This window comes from Rhipicephalus sanguineus, chromosome 7, assembly GCF_013339695.2.
Source record: "Rhipicephalus sanguineus isolate Rsan-2018 chromosome 7, BIME_Rsan_1.4, whole genome shotgun sequence".
Taxonomy (NCBI): Eukaryota; Metazoa; Arthropoda; class Arachnida; order Ixodida; family Ixodidae; genus Rhipicephalus; species Rhipicephalus sanguineus.
The window spans coordinates 69477417-69504496 of record NC_051182.1 but is presented as its reverse complement, the minus strand read 5'-3'; the positions used below and the strand labels follow the sequence as shown (position 1 = coordinate 69504496).

At 47.1% G+C, this 27080-nt stretch overlaps 1 long non-coding RNA gene across 1 annotated transcript in view; it reads right to left on the bottom strand.

Moving 5' to 3' along the window:
- The window catches only part of LOC119399517 (uncharacterized), a 42000-nt gene extending 22858 nt beyond the window's left edge, over positions 1–19142 (bottom strand). The window contains exon 1 of the long non-coding RNA XR_005184876.2: positions 18906–19142. This is a non-coding gene — a long non-coding RNA (uncharacterized LOC119399517). The remainder of the gene's footprint in view (positions 1–18905) is intronic.
- Between the last annotated feature and the right edge of the window lie 7938 nt (positions 19143–27080).

Below are 27080 nucleotides of genomic sequence, written 5' to 3'. Positions count from 1 at the left end.
ATTTTGGCAACAGTGTCGTGTCTAACACCAACAGGGTGGCATCTTTCCCACGTAAATAAATGAGGCTCCAAGAAAATACATGGGGTTGGCCGGTGGGCCGATCACGGTGGCAATGCAAAATTTATGTAGCTTATGAAGCAATGCATGCCTCATCAAATAGGAAGGTTGCCCGTCGGCGTCCCGCGTCGGCGTCAACACGAGTGATGCAAAAAATAATCGGCACGTGATGGTGTCACCATATGACGTCATCATGACGTCACAGATCGCCAAAATATGTAGCGTCATAATGATGTCGCATAATGACGTATTCACACGTCATGGTCGCTTTACATTGCCTCCGTGATCGGTCACGGAGGCCGTGCAAAACCGCGTTAGGCGCAGAACGCTTTTGGAGGGGGGCGCGGGAGAATCAGTACATCGACTGACAAGAAGAAGATGGCTTTCGCCTTCTAGTCATCTTTAACGAATGCATAAAAGACCCTGTGCGTTATTTAATTTAACGTATCTAAACAATGACTTGCGCATCTGCAGCCGATTTTGTGGACGCTGAGCACGGGGCCGACGGTCAACAGGTCGCATTGGAGGGTTCTGAGATGGCATCGGACGAGGTAAAAGGTAGCGCTTTTACCATCCTGTGGCAGATAAGCATCATTTGCCGGCGGGAAGCGCGCGCGAGCCATCGTCTCAGTGCGCGCTGTCTGCTACTCACCGAACATCGCAGGCCCGAAGCAGTAACAAAAGTCTTCGTCGCGGAAGTGCTTGTTGCACACAAGACTCGTAGCGGATGGCTACTTGCCGGTTCTTAGCTTTACAACCCATGCTTCACGCTGTTTCTTGTCCCGCGGTTACCAGTGCAGGCTGACACTGGGCTCCTTTGCGTAAGCGCGGCACTGCGGCACCGAGCGGTAGAGCCCCATGTTCGTCGCCTTCGGAGGCAGCCACTCTATTGCAATGGTTTCAATTGAGTAGAAAATGAGCGAAAACTTCCGAATTTGAACAGACAGCAGCGCATGTGGGACTTGAAACTCGTTTTCAAAGCACGCGGCAGTGCGCCACAAGCAGCCGACGCGGCCGCTGAGACCACGTGATCCTGCCAAGCACGTCACGCCGACAGTGGCGCCGGCGCTTCCAGTGGTGGGCCTCGAGGCCAATAAGGAGCTCCGCTCCTAATAGTTGGATCCATACCAATAGTTGGATCCATACCAACCACAACTACTAATCGGGCTCTGCCTAACATTGCAGATTTCACCGCGACAGGCCTGCAAAACCACATCCGCATTGCTGCTGAACGGGCCTGCGTAAAGGGAAGCGGACGGTGAAGCAAGGCCACTGCGCAAAGGCTCGTGGATTCTATTCACGGCGGCGCAAGACAGTGGGGACCTCGTGACCATCGCAAAGGCCCATAAAAAGACAGCGGTGCTCTGTGGACAGGCATTTGGCAGCAGTGACGGCATACCAACCACAACTACTAATCGGGCTCTGCCTAACATTGCAGGTTAGCCAATTTCCATTTTTAACTTATAATTCACTTAGAAGTGTTGCTGTCACTGCTGCCACAGTGTGTTGTTCTGAAACGCGTTTACACTTTGTGCCGGTCGCTAAGAAATGTCGAAAGAAATGCAAAAATGCATCCAGGAATTTAAGGAGGAGCTTCGAAATGAATTCAAGAACCTCCGAGAATCTCTGGAAAGAAGTATACGTTTGGAAGAAAGGAACATTCGGGCGGATATAGAAGAGATGAAACGCAGCATGAGTTTTATTAGCAATGGCCTTGACGAAGCTAATAAGAGGCTTGAAGCCTCCCTGACTGAAAATAAGCTCTTGAAAAAAGAAAACGAAACGCTTCGACTGCAGGTAGTCGCTATCGAAAGGGACCTTGCCACATGCCAAGCTGACCTCGTGAAATCGGAACAATACTCTCGTAACCGGAACCTGGAAATTAAAAACGTCAAAGAAAGGCCAGATGAATCGCTTTCAGATATCCTCAGCAAAATTGGCAAGGAAATCGACGAGCCAATCTCAGTTACTGACGTAGACGTATGTCACAGGGTTTCAACAAAAGATAAAAATAAGAGAAACATCGTGGTCCAGTTCGTGAGGCGAGATAAGCGCGACAAGGTTCTTGAAAAAGCACGCAAGAAAAGGCTCACAAACGAAAAGTTGGGCCTGCCGACAGAATCATCTTCAGGTTCATTGACAGACCAGCCCATTTACATAAACGAACATCTTTGTCAGTATATGAAAAGACTTCTGGGCATGGCTGTAGCGCGCAAGCGCGAAGTGGGATGGAAGTTTGTTTGGGTTAAGAACGGCAGCATTTTCGCACGTCGCGACGAGAAATCACAAGTTGCAACGATAAAGCGTGAAAGTGATCTTGGCAAGATCTGCGCAGACAGCTAGGACTTGCATATTTTCTTTGGGTAGTCGGCTCTCCGTGGCAGTGCCAGGATGGCTGCAGACAGTATTCTTCCTGAGGATATAAAAAATCTTGTACCCTGTGAACTACACAAACTGTTCAAACTCTTCCACCTTAACACAAGATCCATCCAGCGAAAATATGATGACATTACTGTTCTGTTAGAATCGTTAAAAGTTTCTTTTGATGTAATCATGTTTACTGAGACCTGGTACAACGACAACTCTGATCACTTTGTTCTACCTGGTTACAGTCACTTCTTCTTAAATCGTCAAGATAGCAGAGGAGGAGGTGTGTCGATACAGGTAGCAGTACAGGGATTTGACGTCATAAGTGAATTCAGCACTGTTACCAGAGACTTCGAGATCATCTGCATTAAACGGGGTAGAAGCGTCTTTGCCGTGTTGTACAGACCTCCCGCTGGCAACGTTTCCATGTTCTTAAGCTTTCTTGATACTCTACTTTCACGTGCTAATGAGTGCGAATGGCTGCTTACAATTAGAGGTGACCTGAACATTGACTTTTTGAAGAATTCGGGCCCCGCCACAGAGCTCTTGCTCTTGTTACAACAAAATGGTTTTGAGAATGTTATTGCCGCTCCAACGCGTGTAACTGAGTCAACCGCATCTCTACTGGACACTTTCATTACTAATGGTGTTACAGAAAAAATTGCATCTGGTGTTGTAAGCTGCGATATCAGTGATCATTTGCCAATTTTCTTCATGATTAAGAGACACAAAGACTTACAGAAACATGTATGGCCGGAGACAACATATCGTAAAATATCGCCACAAACGTTAGACATATTCAGGCGGAAAATTGCTCGGGTCGAATGGAACCGAATATATGCGATAGAGGATAGCAACAAGAGTTACGATGCCTTTTTGAGCATTCTAAAGCAGCATTACACGAGTTCTTTTCCTTTACACACGTATCGCAAGCAAAAAAAGCTGCGCAAACCGTGGATAACGTGCGACCACACCAAACTGATCAAACAAAAAAACAAACTTTATCAGACTTTTCTATCATCAAGAAGAATCGAACAATTGAAAGAATATAAAACGTTTCGAAATAAGCTTAACAAAATACTAAAGAAGGCTAAAGATGAGTATTACCAACGTATGTTTGACGAAAATTGCCTTCGAAACAGCGACATCTTATGGAAGAACCTTAACGAAATTTTGAACGGCAAAAGAAGCAAAACAGCAGTTGATAACCTGACAATTGGAGATACGGTAATGACAGGATCAGATCTTGCAAACCGTTTCAACGACTTTTCATCGGGATCGGTACTAGTACATACTGTACTGAAGCCACCAATAACATTTCTAGAACCCCAAAGTCAGCATTCTTTCACCCAACGAGTGCGAACGAAATAATAAGTATTTATCAGGGACTAAAAACAGTCATAGTCAAGACGCTGATGACCTTCAAATTAAACCAATTAAGTATGTCATTGATTTACTTGCACCAACATTAACCCACATATACAATTTGTCCCTCACGACGGGCGTTTTCCCGAGTAGAATGCAAGTAGCAAAAGTGTCAGTGATTTATAAGAGTGGCGAAAAAAACAACTTAAGCAATTATCGACCCGTATCTGTTCTTCCTATTTTTTCAAAGGGGCTAGAAAAGGTCATTAACACCCGCATTGAAAATTTCTCCAAAAAGCACAATCTCCTTACTGACTGTCAACATGGTTTCAGAAAAAGAAGGAGTACTGAAACTGCACTCCTCGTTAAAAGGAAACTATTTTGAAAAATTCCGAAAATAGGGTCATGACATTAGGTATCTTTTAGATTTCAGCAAGGCATTTGACCGAGTCAACCATTTAATACTACTTGATAAATTAGAACGATATGGTTTTAGAGGAACGGCTTTGCAACTAATTAAAAGTTATTTAAACTCCCGCCAGCAATACGTCCAATTAAGCAAACATAAATCCAGGATGATGCCCATTGAGTCCGGAGTTCCTCAGGGAAGTATATTGGGCCCAATATTTTTCCTGTTCTACATAAACGACATCGTACGAATTTATGATCAGTGCCAATATCTCATATATGCAGATGATTGCTCAGCCCTTATAGAAGGAATCAACATTAACGAAATAATACCTAAAGCTACGACGTTTTGTCAGCAACTATACGTGTGGTGCAAAAACAATAGGCTGAACCTAAATGAATCCAAAACGAAATGTGTCATGTTTCGTCCACAGGGATCTGTAGAAGTAGCATCTGGGCACATAACACTAGGTCCCTACCAAATCACCATTGAAAAATCTGTAAAATTGCTCGGCGTTATCTTCATGGAGCACATGTCCTGGAATGAGCACATAAAACACTTACTGACTAAATTAAGTAAAGCTGCTGGTGTGCTGAGTCGTTGTCGCCACATTCTTCCGGCTAATGTGAAACGCACTTTATACTACGCTTTGCTGAACTCCCACTTGTATTACTGCGCATCAGTATGGGGAAACACCACACTTACAAACCTACACACTTACATTAATACAGAAAAAAGCACTAAGGACTATTGAAAACGCCACGTTCTTAGAACACACAGATCCACTTTTTCGTAAGTACAGAATTATAAAATCGGACAAAATCTACACCCACAAATTACTAATAATGTATAAAAGTGCTCAACTTGGCAAACTTGACAAGTTTTTAGACCTAGCAAGCTTAAAGGAAACAGTCACGTTGTATCCCTTTAGGTACAAACCACCATATGAAATTCCCTTCTCTCGCACACATTATGGTACAGAGAGAGTTAAACACACAATGCCACTTACATTAAACGCATATTATGCACGAGACATAGATATATTATCACTAACAAAACAAGAAATACTGGATCTCTGCGTGGCGTAAAAAACAAAAAATCTGCACCTTAAATAAATGTCTTCATCCACTTATAGTATGATTATCACCAATGGTATTATGACAAAATGGTGTACTAGAAAGTATAATAATCAGTAAATACATGTCGCGATGTAGTTTTCATCACTGTTCGTACTTATTGTTCGTATTGTTTGTATTTATTCCTTTATTTTATATTGTGTTACACAGACATTCTGTCAGGCCGTTGAAGTGTAAATGGAAGATAAATACTTTATTCTGTATTCATTTTTTGCTTATGTATTCGCTGTATGTTGCCTCTGTACGGGTGGCAGGAGCTCTGTCAAGCTGCGACGAAGCAGCTTTTTCTCTTGCCACCTTTTTTCCGTTTTATCGTGTAAACGAAGGACGAAAAATAAAACATGATTGATTGATTGATTGAAGGCAGTCAAGGGCGTCATCGATGCGGAGCAGTGGATACACATATTTTTTTTGTTATCGGGTTGAGGTGACGGTAGTCGAAGCAGAAGCGCCACGAGTTGTCCTTTTTCTTTACTAAGACCACCGGGGATGCCCACGGGCTACTCGATGGTTCAATGATGTGCTTGTCCATCATCTTGTCGACCTCTTTTTGTATGATGGCCCTTTGCGTAGCGGAGACGCGATATGGTGGTCTCCTACGAATGGGGTTCGCGTCACCGGTGTTGACGCAATGGGTGACAACAGATGTCTGTCCGAGAGGGCGGTCGTTCAAGTCAAAGATATCCCGATAAGATGACAGCAGGTGACGAAGAGCTGTTGTTTGTTCTGCAGGAAGATCAGGGGCAATCATCTTACAGATGCTGTCCGCAGTCGACGAGGACGAAGTAATAGGCGGCAAAGGTGTGCTGGTAGTGGAGAGGGCTTCAGTAGCCAAAAAAGAGATCTCGTATTCTCCTAAAGGGGTGATATGCGCCATGGCGATGCCATGTGGAAGCACGTGAGTAGAAAATCCAAAATTGACGACTGGGACGCACGCCCGATTCTCGATTATTTGGATTATGGTGCTTGGCAGGGCAATATTTCGCGTCAGAACCACGTCGGTGAGCGGCGACACAACATAGTCGCCATCTGGGACGGGAGGACAGGGCGTCAGGAGAACAGCTGTAGCAATTTGTGGGGACAGGGGAGCGAATTCAGCAGATCATAAACGGGGTGATGTACAAGTTGCGGTGTCGGCAGAGAACGGCAGATCCAGCTGTACAACTCCTTCGCAGCAGTCAATGTGGTCTGAGTGCTTCGAAAGAAAGTCTATGCCGAGAATGAGGTCGTGCGGGCATTGTTCGAGTACAATGACTAAAACAATGGCGTAGTGGCCACCAAGGGTAACACGTGCTGTACACATTCCTAGAACAGCTGCAGTGCCACCATTGGCGACTCGTACAGTGCGCATAGCGGCGGGTGTCAGAACTTTCCTGAGCCTTCGGCGGAGAGCAGCGCTCATAACTGAAAGCTGCGCCCCTGTGTCGACAAGAGATGTGACATGAACACCATCAACTTCCACGTCCAGTAAGTTTCCCGCATGTAGGAAGGGTCGGTAGAGGATTTTAACGCCGGGTCTTAGTTGCAGCGTCACCTCCGGGAGCTGCGCCGCCTAGTTTACCGGAGTGAAGCGGCCGGTTGTGGATGGGGACGTGGAGCGGTGAATGAGAGGTGAACGCGAGCGGCGACCTTGCGGAGACGGGGAGCGGCTGGACCTTAGCGGGACATTGTCGACGTTGATTGTCCGAGTCGGCGTATAGGGCGAGAAAGTATGACTGTCCGGCGGCTGGTGGTAGTGACTAGGAGACGGCAAGCGACTGCGGCAGTGACGGGCAGTGTGTCCAATACGGGAATAATTAAAGCAGATGGGTCGATCATCCACGGTGCGCCACTCGGCTGGATTGCGGCGGGGCGGAACAGAACTTTGTGTCTGGCTGCGAGTGGCCGGGGAAACCTGGAAAGTGTTCGTATGACGGACCGAGCAGAGTGATGGCATGCCCAAACTTGCAATTTCTTCCCGAACGTCATCTTGTATGAGGGAGATGGAGGGCATGTCCCTAAAGTCTGAACGAACTGGAGCCGGAGACATGGCCTCAAGCTCATGGCGAATGAGGCGCGTGATGTCTTAGGTGCTGTCGGTTGGACGAGCCGTGGTGGGTCTGTAGCGAGAGACGAAGACGTGAAGGCGGCCGACGTGGCCGTGCCGAAGTCTCGCCACTTTATTCGAAGGCCATGGAAGAAGCAGAGCGGCAGCGGCTGCCGGCTTCGAGCCCCCAGGAGCGTGAGCTCGTTCTTCACTGCTCGCGCCTCGAGCTCTCAGCATGAGCTGCCCGAGAGGCGCGGCGCGTAAATAGTAAAACGATGATGATGATTGTGCGGGATGTTGATGATGCCGCTACAGATTACTCCCCCCCCCCCCCCCGCAGAAATGACCCGGAATGAAATCTATGTGAGCGTATATACAAAAATGTTTTGGGAACGCGAGACAAGGGGGTCCGTGAGAAGTCCAGGTCGTCAGCGTGCAAGGACCTTCGGGAACCAATAAGTCTCTGGCGGGCGGCTCTGGGAGCTGCGTAGCGGGCGGGGGTTGCGACGAACGGACGTGGTAGGTAGGAGCGAAAGCACCCGCAGCAGTACACGTCGGAGCTGAACCAAGAAAAATGGCTGGGCGCGATGACAGACGCTGAACCGGCAATATCGGCGAAGGGAACCACTGCGCGCACTCCGTGCACGTCTTCGGCGCGAGACGAAACGCCGTCGTGTACGGTCGGCGTGAGCATGAGGCGGCAGCTTGCGAAGGAATTGCAAGGATTGCGCTGGGGAACAAAGGCGCCGGCGCGCATGCGGCCCTGTACAGGTGCTAGCACGTCGTGTCGTAAGACATCCAAAACGTCGTAGCATTGTGCACGATACGCCTGTGGTGCGATTGGACATCGTCGGCGCTGTGATCAGCGTGCCTGTATGGTGCTCAGATGTCGGGTGGGCGGTGTCCTGCGTCAAGAGCTCCGGAGGAAGCCCGTGGTGCAACCGAGCAAGCGTAGTCTCTGCAGGTTCTGACGGTGCACCTGCGCTCGGTGAAGCATCTACAGTAGACGGCACATGAGGGCCCGTGCGCAGGTCGGAACGCTGCACGTCTGCCGTCGTGGCAGGCGTGACCTTTGCATGCGGTGCTGCCTTTGATGAAACAGGCATGTCATCCTCAGGCGATTCCGTCATCGTTGCCGCGTCCCGCATGTTCGGCCGAAGTTGGTGAGGGGCACGCACTGCTGCTGCGGGAGACGTCGAGGGCGATGCGGGTCGCTGCTGGCAAGAAACGCAGAGCTCTGAGGTCGATAGAAGGTCACGCTCGGATATCGTCGACGGCGAAACCTCCGCAAGCGAGGGGCGCACAGTGGGAGAGAGGTTGTCCGTGTCAGCTTCCAGGTCGTGCGGCAAGGTAGCCAGCGTGGAAGCTGAGGTCAGGGACGTGTCGAGAGCTGGCCAGGACAGGGACGACGGGCGGATGGTGGGCATGCCTGATGGACCGTCGGCCGAGGGCGTCGAAGAAACGCGGCTCGTGGCGGACTGGTCGATGGCAGCAGCAACGTCGTCGGGCGCGGGAACCTCGGGCGTAGGATCCTGAACATCGTCGGGCGGGTCGTCCGGCGCGTGAACCACTGCGCTGGTGGCCGGACGAGAGGTGGATAGAGACGTAGCCGGGGAAGGTAGGTCGCGGTCATGGGAGGGCTGCGGGCCGGGTGGTACCGCTCGCGTTGGCGGAGGGGAAACCCGGAACTCACGGGTCCCCGGTAGCGGGCGGTACGTCTCGCCATAGCGAGCCAGCACCGCAGCGCAGGGGTGGTCGTATGGCTGCGGGCTGGATGACGACGCGGCGGACAGATGACGCAGCTCAGCTGGGAGGGCGTCAAGCAGGATATCGTGCATCAGTGGCTGTGCGGTGACGCCGTTCACCGCGAGGCAGGCGTCGAGCTGCATAAACCACGCTCGGGGGTAGGCCGGGTGAAACGGCGGAACTGGAGGGCAGAGTCGCGGAAGCATGGCAGGGGCCGCTGGAAGGGCGTGTTCTCCGGGTCACCAATTGTAGCGAGAGACGAAGACGTGAAGGCGGCCGACGTGGCCGTGCCGAAGTGTCGCCACTTTATTCGAAGGCCATGGAAGAAGCAGAGCGGCAGCGGCTGCCGGCTTCCAGCCCCCAGGAGCGTGAGCTCGTTCTTCACTGCTCGCGCCTCGAGCTCTCAGCATGAGCTGCCCGAGAGGCGCGGCGCGTAAATAGTAAAACGATGATGATGATTGTGTGGGATGTTGATGATGCCGCTACAGGTCTTCGCATGAAGAGGTCGCGGCGGTATTCGGCAACCTGTCGTACGCTTGAGCAACTCGACGGCCCTTTGCCTGTTCGAAGCGCCGACACTCCTTCATGATTTCATCGACCGTAGAGCAATCTTTGCACATAAGGAGGTTAAAGGCATCGTCGGCAATACCTTTTAATATGTGCCCGATCTTGTCTGCCTCGGTCATGCTGTCGTCAGCTTTGCAGCAGAGAGACAGCACATCTTGGATGTAGATGACATGCGATTCTGTTGACGTCTGAGCTCGGCCCGCAAGTTTTTTCTTTGCGGCCAGCTGACGACCGACCGGTCTGCCAAACAGATCTCGCATTTTCTGTTTACAGACGTCCCAGCTCGTTAGGTCAGCTTCATGCGTGTCATACCACTGCCGCGCAGTTCCCTTAAGATAAAATATCAGGTTCGCTAGCATGAGGGTCGGGTCCCACCTGTAGCTGTCACTCACCCTCTCGTACAGTGTTAGCCACTCCTCGACATCAGTCTTATTCGTGCCACAAAACGGCCCAGGGTCCCGCGGATGGGTGAGGAAGACCGCTGGCACGGAAGTTGACGGTGGGTGTGCCATCAAGGCAGCAGGCAGATGACGTCCGCTGCAAAGTTCCGTACTAGTACCCAGCACGTCCACCAAAATGTTGCACGAAGAAAACAGGCACACGAGTGCAGAGTTGGTGTTTTACGATAAAAATTGGGGGACGCTTAAGCTTCACCTTTAGGAGTTGAACGCGATAGCCATATTCTGTTCCTAGTGCGCCGTTCGAACACTACGAGTGTTTAACAGAATGCGCGCACTAAGGCGTGTGCCTTATAGAATGGGTAGCATGCTTCAAACCAGGAGCAATTATGCGCGAGAAACTTTTTTGAAGTTGCGATGTACCCACTACGTGGTCTTAAGGGAATACGCGCAGTAATGTGTGTACCTTTTGCAATGGGTGGCTGTCTTTAAAGCTCCAAGTCGTTATGATGTTGACATGGTGTGACGCCCGATGGCAATGTACGCTTGTAACACGCAATATTACTGCGATATTACATCTCGTACTGTGACACCTGTATACAGGACGCGTATTTTCGGGAAACATGAAAGTTACTTTCAGTACAGCTCCAAGCAGAGGCGTGGCTGCGTGGTAGAACACCTGCTTGCCACGCAGACGGCCTGGGTTCGATTCTCACTCGTACCCAACATTTTTATAATTTTATTTGCAGCATTTTTGATTTTTCGGTCACGGGCAAGATGATGCTTTTTCGCTCACAACCAACGGTCCCGACGCCGACACCGACGGCGGAATTTCTGCGATACGAGCTCTTTAACGCTATCGCGTTAATACAGCTGGTGCGCAAGCGGCGGTAAGAGACATCGTCTTCCACTAATCTCTGGGGCTAGCTTCCTCGTTCTTTTCACCGTAACAATATTACCAATTGCTGCCCTCATTCTTGCCTTGGTTTCATTGTGTATTGCCTTCTTATGGTTGAGGTTAACTAAAATGTGGTTCCTTTTATTCGTTCATTAAGTAATGGGTTGCGTGTCAATAAATATTAAAACGTGAGAAGTTGACTTGCTCCATTTCCAGAAGCGAAACCCAAACTGAAGCAAAGATTCTGGGTGGAATGCTCCAGCGAGAAAACAAGCAACTAAATCTTCAGCAGTGTTGCACTACTGCTAATAATTGCGGGAGTTCTACATGCCAAAACCACAAGATGTTTACGAGGCGCTCATTGGAGGAGGGCTACGGAAATATCGACCGCTTAGGCTTCGTTAACGTGCATCTAAATCCAAGTACACGAGCCTCTAGCATTCTCGCCTCGTTCGAAAATGCTGCAGCCGCCATCAAACTTGTGCCCTTTAGGTCAGCAGCCGAGCAACGTAACCGCTGTACCACCGCGGCAAACATCAGCAATTCTTAGAGAGACAAAAAAAGAAAAAAAAACGCATAGGGCTTTGAACCCACGCTCCAGCGATTACGCGCGAACAGCCAGCACGGACGATCAGCCCATTCAGCCACAGCGCACGGCGGTTGGCACGTGATACGATATGTATTATAAACATACTACGGTCAAACACGCGACTGTGTTATAGAAAACTTCAATTTGCGACGTGTTTTCCTTAACGCAAAACCATGATCGTGGCCTCAAATGAAAGCTTCGTCTTCCTACTATTACATCTTTGACAAATTTGCTGGTTTCTGTCTAGTATTTTCAGACGGCTCGTTTTTGTGCCGAAAAACAAGGCGTGCTTTTAGTAGCTTCCACAGGTTTCCATTGTTTAAACTTTAGCCGTCGTGAGAACAGAATGTGAAGCCGCGATGTTAACAATGCTGGATCTGTGAAGTGCGGTACAGCTCCTAGAACGTGCCTTTCTAAGAAGTTTTGGAAGTTGAGCCTCTGCGTTTTTTGATCGCCGAAAAATGACCCTGTCCCATTAAAAACGTGAGCGCTTCCAGCAGTGACCGCTAGAAGCGCTGATCATCCAGTCTCCCTGAAACCTGGGTATGTTCTCATTTATAAAAAGCCGTTAGTCATCTTGGGGTGGCTCAATGCTGGATAGCTCGGAGCTAGAGTCGCTCTCTCCAGTTTATCCTTCGCCCTGTCGGATAACGATACGCTTATTGTAATCACTTTCAGACGTGTCAAGTCTGAGGTCTGAGCTTTGCTTCAAGGTGCATTACGTGCCTAATATTGTTCTTCCAGTCTTCCACTGAACGTTGCTGACCTTGTCAATTAACATGTTTTCGACCGCGTACAGCTTGAAGTCTCTGCGGGGGCGTAAATCACGAGCGCAAGGGGTGGGGACGCTCCTTGCAAGTGTCCCCACCTCCCAAAGAGCAGGAACGAAATGCAAAAGTGAAAACAGCTGCTTTCTGTTTGAAAATGCAATGTAGACCATAATTCGATGTTTCACAGCGTAAGGAACGAGGACGACATTGGAATACACACGGAGCACTGAACTTACAACTGGCTATATTTCCGAGCGTACATTCATATATATGCGCTTTTCACCAGGAAAGAAAAAAGAATAGAGCAAATGAAGCATACCAAGAATTCCAGAAAAAAAATCGTAGAAGCCCAACAAATTTTGAAACATGTCAAAAAGTGCATGAGTGCAGCTTCGCTTGCTCTTTCGAGCAACGAAAGTGAATTTCTTGCGATCGTAAAATATATGATATCGATGATGGGTTGTTGTTTCGTGTGACTGCAATTTCGTGTACGCCAGGCCTGGAACTGTCGCGTGACTAAAATCACGTAACATCACACAACAGCTACTTACGTGACTACAATCACGTAACAACACGTAACAACTAGTCACGTAACTAAAAATCACGTAACATCACGCAATTATTCACGCTACTGAAATCCCATAACATCACCTAATGTTGACGTGACATGTTTCCACCGAAAACTTCGGAACAACCGGGTGGCGCGGGGCAACCTCAGCGTCTGCACTGAACTCTAATAAATGTTGTACTCTCTCTCTCACCTGACGAAAATCACATCACGTAACTACTAGCGACGTGACATTTCCCCTTCAGAACCACGTAACAAGTGCGTAGTGTGGGGAACCGACCGAAACCTGAGAAGCATAGAATATCTAAGCCTAGCCATATCCTAGTACTACTAGCAAAAACTTTGCACCTCTAGAAAAAGCTTGGTATTACTAGCAAGACCTTAAAAGAAGCTAGGTCGAACACTAGCTCCGCTGTCGGTTCCAGCCTTGCGCAAATAGTACAAGCTGCGCACATTTTAATTTATAGATGTTTAAAATGGCGCATCTTACTGCGGTACATTGAGGTCGGCTGCGAGTGCGTGAAAAAAGCTGCTGAATCACAGGATTTTCGTTTTGTAACTGGCAGCGCCAGTCCCTGGACTTCCCCAAAGATTTGATCCACACACGTCTTATCACACGGACCTATCCGATGCAGCGCACAGTGCTTTGTGATGTTCAAGGAAGAAGGCATACTGGTCTTTTTCTGTTCACGTAGGACGACAGATATGAGAACAGACGAATAAAAATCTTAGTTTCACCGCAAGGGCGATGCAGGGAGTGCGATAGCAACAAATCAAGTAAGGCTGGCAGCTAACTCTTCTAGATCCAGTCTCGCGTAACTCTACAAAATGGTGCTGTAAGAGAACACAGCCACTCCCGGTAGGAAAGGGGATTTCGCACAGTCTCTTCGCGTTGAGAACGCAGCATGTAGAAGGGTATGCGAGCCGTCCGCTGATGCCTGTCGAGATAGCGATTTTGATTTCTTTGAAGTTAGGGCGAAATCATTGCACTGCTGCTGTTTCCTATTCTTTGCTTAGCCTCGATATGAAAAAAAGCTGGATATGATTCTTCGATAGTGGCACAGTTGGCAGAGAACAACATGAGAGCCAGGCATGGACGAATCGTATAGCGCGAACGGGGTCCTCGTTTTTTCTGTTCTGTCCAAGTACCCCGTTCGCGCTATACAATTCGTTATGACATACCAACTAGCCCAAGCCGCTACCCAGGCATGGAATCACTCCTAATAATTAAGACCATCAGCACAACAATGAGACATGCTGGTTTGCACACACACTCTTCTCGCAGAGATCTTATCGGCTACAACAAATGATATGTTTGTACTGCGGTTGTAGAAAGGCAGGTCTTTAATTTGATGAATCCAATTTAGTAGGTATGAACTATCACCACTGGAGAAGCAATAGAAACACGAACGCTAATCAGGCGTAGGTGGAAAGAGCTGTCGCGATACATGAAATTAGAGCCTGGCGAAAGAGGAAAAGCCTGGCGTCTTGTCCTCTTTCGCCAGAATGCCCCGAAGTTTAGAGTAAGAGGAGGGAAATGCGTTTTGGTGGCGGAATTCGCCTAGGTGTCAGCAACACAGAAAAATAAATCGCTGTGTATGTGTGCTTCATCCCGTTGTACTGTCTTTGCACGCTGTTTAATAGCGAAAGCTGTTATGCGATCACAACAGGCAATTTTGGTGGCGCGGATGTCTGCCGCCACCACCGGTGACCGTAACCACTATCCCACGAAACGAGAAAAATTATCTAGGGTCGGATGAGATGTGAACCCGGGCCCTGTGCGTGGCTGTCGAATGTTTTACCACAGAGCCGCGTTTGTGCTTACGACTCCTTGGCAAAAAAACCTTACACATGCGTTGTCGGGCAAAGAATTTCGCATTAACCAACGTAATATAGCGTTGCAGAAGAGCGAAAAATTCGGCAGATCCCACGCCTTGTGGGAATCGGTTTCATGCGAAGCAGTCAGCGAGTAGTTGCGATGTTGCATTTTTTGCCTTTAAGCCAAGCGTTACGAGGTGGATGGACATGTTTTTGTAAGTGTAGTAGTCGTGTGCACATTGTGGGTTACAAGGCACGTCGACTACACTGGCGTTTAAAGGTGAACTTATAGTCTGACGTAACATCAGCACTCATGTTAGAGCACAGACGTCAGTATTATCGAAACGAAGTGCACTTTACAGTGCGATTATGTGAACGTAATACTTAGCTTTTGTTCGCGTATTTCTCCGAGGTCGGGCAACGCTGGAATATAGCTTGCTCAATCATAGGCATAAAAATGCAATTTTTATCAGACTGCTATAAAAGTGGAGCCAGCACTGGAACCACAACTGGCGTTAACCCGACATGACGTCTGTATCATAGGCGTACATATGTAGTGTTTATGGCTTTGATATAAAATTATATAACTAGCACAACAACCACTATTGACGTTGCACCGACATTAAGCCTGCACAGCGTATTAAATGCGAAGCATTTCTTAGCGAACCTTTGGCACTTTGAACGTTTCTATCCACGTATCTATTTATCTAGCCACCTACATCTGAGCGCTCTCGTGATCGCCTCCTCGACTTGGTATAGACCAAAATTAGCGTGGGAGGGTAAGAGAACTTGACGAATATCACTGCCTGGTCATGACATGACTAACGTAAAAATCCTGTCGCGTACGTCGCCAAACCCATTCCTCCAGACACATGTGGCACATATTCGTTTACCATGAGTATACGGGTATGCGCCACAGGTGATTGATAGTTTGTATCTACCAAAGAATTGCGACAACAGACGTTGGTAAAAACCGGCACCTGCAGCGTTGACTCCGACGAACGCAAAGAATAAAATTCAAGATCTCAGCAGGAATCGAACCTAAGCATTCTGCGTGGCAGTCAGGTATTCTACCACAGAGCCATGCCAGGTCTGGAAAGTGCTTTGGAAGAACACCCTGTGCAAGCGTAATGTCGGTGCAACGTCAATTGTGGCTGTGGGGCTGGCTATCTAATTTTAAAGCAAAACAATAAGCGCTAAATATGTACTCCTGCGATGCAGGCGTGATGTCAGGTTAACGTCTGTGGTTCCAGTGTTGGCTCCGCCTTTACAGCAGTCTAATAAACATTACATTTGTATTCGTGTGATTCAGCAAGCTATATTCAAGGGTCGCTCGACCCCAGAGGAATACGCTAACGAAAGGTACGTACGACATTCACATCATCGCGCCATAAAGTGCACTTCGTTTCGATAATACTGACCTATGTGCTCTAACGTGAGTGCTGACGTTACGTAAGACTATAAGTTACTCTTTAAACGTCAGTGTTGCCGACGTGCCTGGAAAGCCCGCGATGTGCACACAGCTAGCACACTTACCAAAACACGTCGATCCACCTCGCCACGCTTGACACAAAGCAAAAAAAAATAACATTGCAGCATAGAACTACTCGCTGCATGCTTCGAATGAAACCGATTTCCACAAGGTCTGGGATCTGCCGAATTTGTTTTTTCCAAAGCACTTTCAAACCCTGGCATGGCTCTGTGGTAGAATACATGACTGCCAACCAGAATGCTTGGGTTCGATTACTGCTGGGATCATAATTTTTAATCTTTGCATTCGTCGTGTCAACGCTGCTGATGTCGGTTTTTCTTAACGCTCTCGAATTCAATTACCAATGTCTGTTCTCGCCGTTGCAGGGTAGATATGAACTGTCAATCACCTCTGGCACATACCCGCATTCCACGGCCCGTGGTATACGGGTATGGATTTTCACGTTATACGTGTCATGACCAGACAGTCATATTCGTCAAACTCCCATACCCTCCCATGCATATTTGGTCTACACCAAGTGAAGGAGGCGATCACGAGAGCACCTAGACGTACACGGATAGATAGATAGATAGATAGATAGATAGATAGATAGATAGATAGATAGATAGATAGATAGATAGATAGATAGATAGATAGATAGATAGATAGATAGATAGATAGATAGATAGATAGATAGATAGATAGATAGATAGATAGATAGATAGATAGATAGATAGATAGATAGATAGATAGATAGATAGATAGATAGATAGATAGATAGATAGATAGATAGATAGATAGATAGATAGATAGATAGATAGATAGATAGATAGATAGATAGATAGATAGATAGATAGATAGATAGATAGATAGATAGATAGATACGCTCAAAGTGCCATAGGTTCCCTAAAAAATGCTTCGCATTAATATAACATACATTGCGCAACGAGTGTGTGGTTAAAAGCTTCCCATCCACTGCAATGTGCTCGGCCACAATTCTTCATCGTCATCAGCCAGATGCAGCATCAACTAAGTGCACATAATACCTTACAGGTGTGTAGCGGATACCTCGCTTCTCCGCAGAAAGTCGAATAACGGCGTAGTGGGTGCTCCCCTACTTCACAAAAAATATAATTCATGGCGTAGTGGATACCTTGCATGTGTACTGCTATGCCCCAAGAAAGTTTAGAACGGGCTTAGAAAGGCCGCTCTTCCAGCTTTCGCTGGCACTGTGCGGCGCGTTCCGTGTATGCCTGGCGTTTTTTAACGCGACAGCGTTAAAGAGCTCGTATCGCAGAAATTCCGCCGTCGGCGTCGGCACCGTTGGTTGTGAGCGAAAAATCATCATCTTGTCCGTGACCGAAAAATCGAAAAAGCTGCAAATAAAATAAATAATAAAAATGTTTGGTCCGAGTGAGAATCGAACCCAGGCCGTCTGCGTGGCAAGCAGGTGTTCTACCACACAGCCATGCCTCTGCTTGGAGCTGCACTGAAAGTAACTTTCATGCTTCCCAAAAATACGCGTCCTGTATACAGGTGTCGCAGTACGAGATGTAATATCGCAGTAATATTGCGTGGTACAAGCGTACATTGCCATAGGGCGCCACACCATGTCAATATCATAAAGACTTGGTAGTTCAAAGAAAGCCACCCATTACAAAAGACACACACATTACTGCGCGTATTCCCTTAAGACCACGTAGTGGGTGCATCGCAACTTCGAAAAGGTTTCTCGCGCATAATTGCTCCTGGTTTAAAGCATGCTACCCATTACATAAGGCACACACCTTAGTGCGCTCATTCTCTTAAACACTCGTAGTGTTCCAAGTGCGCACTAGGGGCAGGATATCGCTATCGCGTTCAACTCTTAAAGGCGAAGCTTAAGTGTCCCCCAAATTCTCACGCTCAGATAAGTATCAAGCGGCCCGCCTGCAATCAGTATTGCAAATAAATAGTGCCGAACGCAGGAGTGCTCCTTTAGGTGCGGAGCAGTTGAAGGGACCGCCCTGTAGTTGTCTCATGTCTCGCGTTGGCGTCACGGAGGTCCCACGTTTGATACACATAAGCCGAGCAGGCTGTGCGTTTGGAACGCCAGTGCGGGTTTGCTCGTGAACGCAAGCGTCGCCAAATGGCGAATTTCTCTGTCCGAGCCAGCGAAATGCCAGCTTCGCGAGTTAAGACACAGATCTACGGAAAACAGAAGAGCAGGCAAAACGCCAGCGCCGGGAGTTAGACGCACCGCGCTCGGAGCAGCAAACGGTAGAAAAACAGTAGAAAGGCTACCATAGAACAGAAAATAGATAATCGCAAAAGAAATTACATAACCACAATAGAAGAAGAGACAAGAATATAAAATATCGCATAAGCACACGAAGAGAATAGAAAAAAACAAATAAACACAAGAAAACAACGCAAATGAGCAGAAAAGGTTAATTAGCTAGTTGAGGTTTTATGGGGTATAAGCAGCTGAGGCGATGCTGCGCCGCTCACAAGTTGAACAGAAAAAAGCAGGCAAACAAAAGGTAAACGAGCGTGAATGAACGCTTCGCAGTTCGTACAACTTTCACATGTGGTGGAACAGGCTTTGATTTTTTTTTATGATCTCACATCATGTCATACATCACTCCTAGAACACTCCTCTGCTCTCTCCCCTTTGCGCGCCAGATAAGCTCCTCTGACTAGGTACCCGCAGTTAAACAAAAAAAGTGAAACTCACTTACGATCGCCTAAGACGGCTCTGGTTCTTTAGTCTGGTTGGTCGTGTCACTTTTTTGGTGAATGTCATGGCATCATTTCTGTTTCCTCTCGCACCATATCTCCCTGCACTTGCCCCAGGAAGTCCAAATTCTATAACGGAGTTGGGACCCTCTTTATTAATTCTCGGCATAAAAACAGCGCAGATTGCCAAGACAAGCACAACGGTGATACAGGAGAGCCTCATTATTAAGCACTCAAGTTTCGAGTACTCGAAGTCTAGGCACAAGGCCTTTATATACTAAATGTTAACCAACTCAGGCAAAACTTTACTTATTATCAGATTCATGCACCTCATTGTGCGTTACCTATATTTAGCGTTCACCCATGGATGCAAAAGGCTTGCGCAGCACGTATTCTTCTCGTGCTTCGCCTAACTCTTATAAACATTCAACTTGAAAAATGTGTTTGTGCGTTAAAGGCTGGAGAGTACTGCTTTGTAGTACAGCAAGCTCAAGAAACTCGTGAACTGCTGATCGCGTTCAATGAAATTGGAAAGCGTGATAAGGCGAAAAATGCTCGCTTTACAATGCTTAGCTATTATTTTATTGAATACCAACAGACAAGGAAGCCACGGAAGGTATAGGGAACGTTATTGTGTGTGTGGCTTTGTGTTTGTATAACTATGTAAAAGTGTATGTGTATATATGTGTGTTTATGTGTAATATTGCCTCACTGCCAAATACAAAGGGTTGTAGGCTAGTCAAGCTGTCCGGGGACACCTTTTTTTCTACAATCCCCCATCTGTATCACACAAAGATGGCAAATAAACTTATTATTATTAATATTATTATTAGGGGCGTCATTTCGGCGTGTTGTCGGCGTCTCGTGTCGTCGTCATGGTCCATCATAAACGGCTATGCGCCGCAAAAATTCGATAAATCCCACTACTCGCCACCGGTCCACTAAAAGTGAAGAAAGCCACAGTTAGCCCTAGCCCACGAAGTATCAGGATTTAACTGCATTAACAGAAATTTGTTAAATTCCGTGTTTCAAATGCGAAGTTTCCTCCTGTAAAGCATATTTCGTAGCATGTTGCGGTGTTGTAACACGAAGACAACTTGCGGCAAAATCGCTGCTAATGGGCAATGAGAGACAGAAGAAGAAGAAGCACCTTAGGGTAAGCTGCATTCCGACGCAGTTTTCCGACGACGTTAGTGGAGCTCAAACACCCTTCCCTACATGCTCGGTTTCAGGCTTGGTACCACTAGTACATCATCAAAGATATCTCTCTCAAAACAATGTGGCGAATTACCTCGGTCAGCTCATTGTTCTTCTTTTTGTTCTTCTTCTTCTTCTTCTTCTTCTTCTTCTTCTTCTTGTGCCTTTCATTGCCCATTAGCAGCGATTTTGCTGTGGTAAACACCGGCTCACACTGCATGCTTCGTCCCTCCCCAGGTTTCGTGTTAGTGGAGCTGAAACACCCTTCCCTACAGGCTTCGCTCTTCCCCAGCTTTTTCAACGTCGCTCGCCTCGGGTCACAACGTTCCGACGGATGTTATTTGCAGTCTTTTTGAACTGTACTGTTGTAAATATTATATAAATTTTAAGAAAGCAATGTGGGCGATAAGACAACTTGCCGCCGGCAGGGACGGAGCCTGTAACCTTTGGATAACGCGCCCGATGCTCACCCAATTTAGCTACAGCTGCGGTCGTCCTCCCGTCCACTTTATCAGGTATTTCTGTGCATGCAAACCTGGAAGATTTAGCGATTTTTTCTGCGCATGCCATTAATCAATCTGGCCTGAATTCACGGGGGAGACCACAGTAAATGACCTTTATTCTCGAGAATCGTGCCATTGTAGACAAGTATGTCGTGGTCTATAGCAACGGCAACACCTGCGTGTTATCACGTACTTCACGCTACCACATAACCGCCCCCCCCCCCCCTCCCTGCCTCTCCCTACAATTTTCCTTGATATGGTCAAGTGGTTTCCGGGTGCGCAAACTTTCGCGTCACGGTTGCTATCTGTTGGCAAGTTGTGTTGGCGGCTGTGCCGCCAATGGGGTCGCCACTGTTATTGACGTAGGTGCTGCTGAAGGCTTCAAGCCGGTGAAGTAAAAGAGGGAACAGTTGGGCTATTTGGTGTGCCATTTCTACGATCAAGAGCGAAAAACTTGTCGATGAAAAACTACACGGACGAAAGGGACACAGGGCTGACAGGAAACATGCTCTACTTACAACTGTAGCAAGTAGAACGTCTTTCCTATCAGTTATGTGTCCTTTTCGTCGGTGTAGTTTTTCATCATGAACAGGAGCAGCATGAGAAAAAAAAACGTAGACACAGATGAAGGAACGTAGAAATGAACAAGACAAGCGCTGCTTCTATGTTCCTTCCACCGTATCAGGGGCGTAGCCAGAAATTTTTTTGTTCAACCATACTTTATGTATGTTCGTGCATGCGTTTGTATGTCTGCGTGCATATATACGCAAGCAAAACTGAAAAATTTCGGGGGGGTTTGAACCTCCCCAACCCCCCCCCCCCCCTTGGCTACGCACCTGATTGTAGCCTCAAGAGAGCTTACAATGGGATCTAGAAACGCCGCTCTTCCAGCTTTCGCTGTGACTGTGCTGCGGTTTCAGCGCAGGCCTGGCGTTTTTTTTATTAAAGGCAGCGAAAAAGGTTTCTTCTGCCACTGATGAAGCACGGGTGGCGGGCTGCTGTTCGGTGACGTAACGCACAAGCATGGTCGCCAGGTCCGTGCCTTGCGTCGCGCAGTTGAGCGGGTTGTCGCGTTCGTGGCAGAGAGGCAGGCCCGAAGGTTTTGACGGGCAGGCGGATGGCGGTGGCTGGAAGGCGAGACCCTTAACTGTCTTACGTGCATTCTGTCGTTTTTTTGCGCTTCCCACGTCCCATTTGGGCCTTGTACATTGCACCACCTTCCTGCACAGACTGCAATGGCTCCGGTTACCCCGATATGGAGTGCTATGCTCCATGCTGTACAGGCTCTCCGCTGTCGCGCCTTAAATTATATTATCTCTGCAGTCTGGCGGCCGTAGTGGCTCCACTTTTGTCTTTCGTCAATGCGGAGCGACGTTTTCGAAACGTTGTGATGAGTCAAGACCGGAACGACCAGGTTATGATTGTTATCCTTGAAAGACAAGCTGCGGTTGGTTGGCCATAGTTTCCTGGAATGGGAAAACCACCAATCTTTCTTGGCTAAAACAAAAGCTTGGTCACTCAATAAAGTTTGTTGCTCCTCCTCATTTTCTCCAGACTCTCTAATTGTTTGTAAAAGCAGCGAAACTCTTGGCCCAGCTCCATAGCGGGTTGGTTCAACCGTTTTGAAGGGAAGATTCATTGTCGAAACACTCTCAAAGAATTATCTAATCGAATTGGACTGGATCTCTCACTACTACAAATATTCTGTCCTTGGGAGTCTCCTGATCAGGCCATTGTCACAGGGATGTCTGCTCCGCTGTTGAATTGCATTGAATTAAGTATAATTTTGAAAATTACCACTATTGATTTTATTGATTATTCTAATATTTCTCAACAGCCATAAAACTGATACGTGTTCATTTTCTTTATAAATTATTCGCTTCTTGGCTGATCTCATAGTGTCGGTGTGAGCAAGTGACGTAGGTCATCATCATCATTACTGGACTGCATTTTGCTCATCATCATCAAGAATTGCAGCAGCGAGATGGGTAAGTCAGACGCATCAGTTCCAAGCATCGGATACCGCTGTTTTTTTTTTTTTTTGCCGACCTTGAATTATAAGAGCTGCGCTCTGAGCGTCGAAGTTTTGGTTCGTCCGAAGCGATACCACTAGACAGACTTCCGAGGTTGTTGGTGGAACGGGGAACGGCGTCCACTGTTACACGTCGCATGTCTTCCGAGCATAGGCGTTCGCCAGGTTATCCATTAGGGTAGCCAGATAACACCGCAGAGCCCCCCCCCCCTGCCCTTCCTTGTTGACCGAGTAAGAAAACAAGCTCCGCAATGGAGGCAAAAATGAAAAAGGAGTGGTGACTTGCTTCTCATAGCAGCCTGCCGTTGTTTCCCGGCTTTCTGGGGGTAAAGACGGGAAGTAAACAGTTCTTTGAATGCAAGATCGGGTGTTCTTGGTGGCCTTTACAGTAAAAAAAAAAAAAAAGAAAGCACACGTAGCCATAACCTTGTGCATTAAAGAATGACGTTAAAGTTTCGACTGAGTAAACTATAAAGGGTAGAATTGACTCCCCTTTTAAATGACCTGGGGGGGGGGGGAGGTCTATTTCCCGCCTCTCCTCCCTCCGTGCGCACGCCTATGCTTCCGAACAGGGGGTGCAGCCTCCGGAACTGGGGACCTGACAGAGTCCCTGAGTCTCATTCCACGACATAACCGAATACTACTGCCTCTCCAAAAGATAAGAAACTCCCCCCCCCCTCTCCCCACCCTCCCCACCCACCCCAGCGCCTCATCCTTCATGTTCCTTCCCGTCCTTCTACCTACTTTCACGTACCTTCCCTGAATATAGAGACCCGCATTGCAAATAATGCGGCCAGGTCGCCACACTCAATCACATCATCTGGGATTGTAGAGCGGACTCCACTTCCACTCTCCTCTGGCCAGTCCCTCACCAGAAGCGTATAGCCCCCGGCGCTAGAATCTTCGGACGTGAGACACCGAGACCCTCGCCACAGAAAGAGCTGAGGAGGTGACCTCCAGGCTAGGCCTGGAGACCGCCCCTATTTAACCCTGACGTCAGATCAAGATGAAGTTGTTCTGTTCCTCCTCCTTTCCAGCCAGGTGAATGATGCCGTCCGCTCCTGTCTTGACCTGAAATGTAGCACATTGGGCAGTTTCAGTTGCAGTTCTGGAGCTGGGACGAACCAAATGATAGACGTGAGTCGTGACATCATAAAGGCCGAGACAGACGGTACGATTTTCCATGCGATGCGACGTCCGACATGGCGGTGGGGAAACCGGAATGCTGACCTAGCATCGGAGAGCCACCATTCCCTCTCCCCCACCGCCGCGTCGGCAGTCGCATCGCATGGAAAATCGTACCGTCTGTCTCGCGCTTAAGGAGTGGGAAGTGATCAAGGGAAATTAGCTTGCGCGTGCGCGCGAGAGAGAAAACACAGATTACCCTATTTATAGGCCTTGGAAGTAAACCAGAGTTTCACAAGCTGTTCTTGGTTCAGCATAAAAAGGCGATTTTTCGTGCTGGAATTGGGGTAAAACGTCCATAGTGATGTAATGTCGGTAATATAAATTATCACAAAAAACTACAAACAATACGAAAAATGAGATAGAACATCAATTAACATTAAAAAGAAAAGTGAATGGTCATTGCTCTTCCTACCTTATTTCGTCGCATACGAACATTGACAAGTGTTGACTGCAGTTATCTAATGTTGACCAACGACTCTTTTAACGACACAATGAAAATATACACGTGCACAACAATTCCTCTGCGTCCGAGTTCATTAAATGCTTCGCACATCTTGGCTATTCCCCTTAGAGAAATTTACCGCAAGGCTTCTTTCTATATGAAGTAAAATTGTGGCACTGTTTTCTTTTTTTGCGCTTAAGTGTCTTCCATCTTGACGAATTGGGATACGTTTTTTCTTTCTTTCTTTCTCGCCAGCTCTATACAGCGAAATCTACCAAGCTTCCTTGCGTAAGTACATAGGTTCAAATATAAAGACTTCTGCATGGTGCTTCGTGGTTCGCTACAGTGACTTCAATTTTCCACTCGATCGACTATAAAGGGGGGGGGGGGGGGGGGCTGCGTTGCTTGGGCAGCAACTGCGCACTTTGACCAACTTGAAGGGTGGAAGCGCTCGCTGGCGCGCGCCCATTTCGACAGAGCTCAGTAGACGGCTGAGACCCCTGTCCATGTTGTGCTCTCATCGCTTAATTCGCGCTGACGCGACAGACAGCGCGAAAACCGCTTCGCTCCCTGGAGTGGCCGTGTTCCCTTATACGCCAACTTTTTGTAGAGTTACGCCAGACCGGGTCCTAAAGGAGTACATCTGCTTGGCTTAGATCGTATGACATTCCAGTTTTGTTGCTGTCGCGTACATTGCTTTGCCCTTGAAGTGAAACTATGGCTTGTTTATGTTCGCTTTGTTCATTCTCCCTCAACATCAATGGTGGCGGAGAAGAGTAAGCCTGTGCGCAAGTAAATAGAGGCGTACATAAAAACGTTGCTGAGGAATGCAGTTGCTGCCCTGATGAAGGCAAGTCCTCATGTCGCAACGTTGGCTCCACTGACGTTTCCTTTTAGACGAATAAAAACAAAAACTCTGACGTAAATGAAATACTATCATACAGAACTACGATCAAGATGAAAGGTAAACTGGGACATTAATGGAATGACCAGGTAAACGCGGTTACGTTGAAATTGGCTAAGTGTGTAGGACTAATTAGCCGTCATCGACACATACTGCCAGCTACAATAAAGAGATTACTTTACGACGCGCTTTTTAATTCCCACCTATGTTACTGCTTCCTGGTATGGGGTAAAACTACAGCTCTTAATATGTCAAAACTGAGCGTGTTACAAAAGAAAATGGTTCGACTTATTTCAAATGCTCCCTTTCTAGAACATACCGCCCCTCTTTTCAAACAGCACCAAATAGTGAAAATATCAGATCTATATGCTTACAAATTGCTATACTGCTACAAAAAGGCAGCACTCGGGAAATCGGACACATTTCTTAAACTCGCGAACCTTAAACAAAACGTAATTTCTTGTCATGTTCGATATCAACCGCCTTGGCACGTTCCGTTCTCACGCACACACTATGGAACGCAACGCATCCAAGACATCGTCCCAAGAACATTAAACTACTTCGAAACGCAAGGAACAGATGTTTTATTTCACACAAAAAAAGAAATTAGAGGTCTGTTCACGTAACAATTCAAACTTGCCTTTTCCAATATTGGAGTATACACGCATTTCGCAAGTTGTGTTTTCCTTCGTTATTCATATGCTGTATGTGTATATATATATATATATATATATATATATATATATATATATATATATATGTGTGTGTGTGTATATTATGCGCATGCATATCTGTAGATAACTGCGCATTGTACATTTTAACGTACTTGAAGTGCTTAGTATATTTCCTTGCATTTTTTTTCCACTTTTTTTTTCTTCTTGTAAAACCTTGTAAAAGTAGTGTACCTGCGCCCGTAGTGAATGCACTACGGTATCAATGTGTAATTGTGAGCAACTATTAATATGCATTTCTTTTTCACTTTTATCAAGTGCTGTACCCTGTCGTTTCACCGCCGATGGGTGGCTGGGGCTTTGTCAAGATGTCATTGGACAGCTTTTTTCCCGGCCACCTTTTTTCACCGTAAATGTTCTTGTTTTTGGTGAAAATAAAGTTCTTTGATTGATTGATTGATTGATTGATTGATTGATTGATTGATTGATTGATTGATTGATTGATTGATTGATTGATTGATTGATTGATTGATTGATTGATTGATTGATTGATTGATTGATTGATTGATTGATTGATTGATTGATTGATAAAAAATTTTATTGGCAAGCCCCTACACACAAGTTAGGAATGAGAGCCACGGAAGAACACCAGCCGTTATTAATGTTTGCTAACTGTCGCCTAAGCTTGAATAGTGTGGTCCTTGCATGCTTCGCATACGCGACAGTTTCCAGAAGAACAATACACCACATTTGACATTTTTGTTTCACCAGGCCCTCACGACCCCAGCAAGCCCTTGCCAGGTAAGCTTTCTGTGGCTTGTATTTTTGCCTGCTCGGGAGCTCGATTCATAACCACTTGGGCGCCCGTTACATTCCGCGACAACCTGGGAATTACAAATACGCTCCGCCAATTACGTTCGCTCATTTTCGTGACGTCAAACATTTTTAGCGCCATAGCGTTAAAGAGCTCGTTTCGCAGAAATTCCGTTGTCGGCGTCATTGGTTGTGAGCTAAAAATCACTGTCCGTGACCGAAAAATCGAGAAAGGTGCAAATAAAATAAATAATAAAAAAAAATTGCGATTCGAATGAGAATCAAGATCAGGCGCACATTCCATACATTTCAACTTCCACACATTCTAGCATTTCACACATTTTAACTAACCCGCCTATCAACCCTTCTAGTTAAAACAGAACGCATAAGTTCCCCGCTTCCCTGCTCCCCAAAGAACTCATTTGTC